We start from the raw sequence: 2,567 nt of genomic DNA, 5'->3' as shown, positions 1-2,567 counted from the left end.
CTCATTTCTGGTTAGATTCGAGGGAAACCAAAGATGTTCTAGGCACGAAGGAGGTCAGAGGGGTAACTGGTTGAGTTTGAAGTAGGTTGGGATAAGGTCAGGTTGTACTCGAATCTTCAAATGAAGATTCGAGTAGTTCTAGTATGATTCGAACCATGCAACTAACATATCCTTGGTGAGGGAATTTAGGAGAAGCGGTGGTGTTAATTTGAGAGCCATTGGAAAGGTTTAAGTTTTCAGACCCACCTTCGATTTAATATTCGAAGAGTTGGGGTCTGATTTGAAGGAAACTAAGGTCATATCGGTGTAGAGGATGTTCAGGGGATTCTAGGGTGTTATTTTGGTGACCGGCGGCGTTGATGCCGCCGGGTTTCAAGCGGTGGGATTCTAGGGCGGCTAGGGTTAGGAGTGGGGGTTTGGGGACGATGATGAACAGTGAGAGGAGGGGGGGTGTTTGGTTCGGGGCCGGGGTAGGGGCTTGGGACTTATATAGGGGTGGGGTGGATTGATATTGTCCGTTGGATTAGGCAGGATGGACGGCTGAGATCTATTCACTTAACCAAACGATGTCGTTTGGTTTAAGTTAGGGGACGGGTTGAACCGGGTATTAGATCGGGTACGGGTCTCGGGTTAGGGTGATTAAATCTTGGCCGTTGGATGGACTTAATCCAACGGCCCTTGATGGAGGATGATGAAACGTCGTCGTTTGACGTAGCCGAATTGGATCGGACAGACTTGTTTGGATTGGGCTGTGGGATTCATTTCGTTTGGGCCTGGATTTTAATCCAGGTCCGATTTTCATATTCTAACTTATATTTTTATTTTATTATTAATTAATAAAATCCTAATCAAAAATTATAAAAACAAAATTATCATTATAATAATACTAATTATCTTTTAATAACCATTAACACGTAGATAAAACATTAATCACATAACGACACATTTAAAAATAGAACGAATGCATATTTTTTTGTGATTTTATTTAAATTATCTTTCAAATGCATAATTAAATCCTATATGCATGCAACATGTATTTTATTTTAATTTTCATTTCATTATGACGAAGTAAACATTTATGAACATAACACAAATATTTAACACCACTCAAATTCAAAAATTACACAGTAAAAGAAATTTATTTTATTTTTTGATTTATTCTGGAGTAGTTTTCATAAGGCAAAAATCACGTGCTCACAAACCACCCCATTTTATTTTGTCCCCCATGCTTCAAATAAACAATTACAAAATGTACAATTCCTAAACTACCCCTCACGACCTTACTGAAATTACCAAACTACCGCTGAACGTACTACAAATTACCAAACTAACCATCAGCTATAACACATCATTTAATCAAACTTAACCAAAATATAGACAATATGATTAATTTCTAGCAATGTTCAAACAACAAATTTCATGAACATGATTTTCTTCAACAATTTCAACAACAAAGCACATGAACATGATTTCAACAACATTTCAACAACAAATCACATGAACACAAATTGAACAACAAAGAACAACTAAAATTTGATTGAACAATATTTTAGCAACAAACAATTCTATTTTCGGATTCAACAACAACAACAAACGAAGTATGAAGATTTCTAAATTCAATCATATTGAACTTAAAATCAACTCTAACAACATTACAACCAACAATTCCTATATTAAACTTAAACAACAAGATTATGAGACAAATTCAAGAAATAATCATAAATGATAAACAAGAAATCAAACTATACAAATTTCGGATTCAAGATCATCCAAACAAAGTATGAACATGAATGAATCTATTTTAACACAACAAACATGACGGATTAAAACGATTAAATCAATATATTTCCTTTAATACAACTAAATTCTTTTTTAGACAAATAACAAGATCGACGAATAAACAATTATGAACTTAAGCTTGATCGTAACAATATTAACAATTTCTAACAATACATAAACACATGAAACAAATTGAAGAAACAATTAATTAAACTTCAATTTGTATCTAACAAACATTAAACTAACAAATATTCACTTAAACAACAATACAAACATGAAATAAACATGAAACATAACTAATTAATCCTTCGTTTGAAATCTGAAAAATTAATTTAACAAACAACACATGAGCATGAACTAAAAATTAATTCAAACGATAAACAAAACAAACATTTGTTGATTTTAGATTCGAAAATATCAAAACAAAATACGGACAAAATAAAACTCAAAAACTACTAACCGGATCGAAACGACGAACAACGACCAAACGAACAACGAACTTGACGATGGACTCACGACGTACAGGATCTTCACTTGACGAAAAAGCCTCGACCTTTGCCGGACTTTAACCGGACTGCCTTGCGTCGTCAACAACAGTACAATGGTGAGCAACCAAACGGCAGACTCATGGGGTCGTCGATGGCAGTACGCAGCAGCGAAGGAGACGACGTGAAGCAGCAGCAGTCTGAAGCAGCGAGCAGCAGCAACTGTCGACGACGTCCATGGCGGAATGGACTGCTCCCGATGGCAGCGTGCGAGCTTGGTCGTGACGATGATGGGGAGGCAGC

This window comes from Nicotiana tabacum, chromosome 10 (assembly GCF_000715075.1).
Source record: "Nicotiana tabacum cultivar K326 chromosome 10, ASM71507v2, whole genome shotgun sequence".
Classification (NCBI taxonomy): Eukaryota; Viridiplantae; Streptophyta; class Magnoliopsida; order Solanales; family Solanaceae; genus Nicotiana; species Nicotiana tabacum.
Note: the sequence above shows the minus strand (reverse complement) of the source record.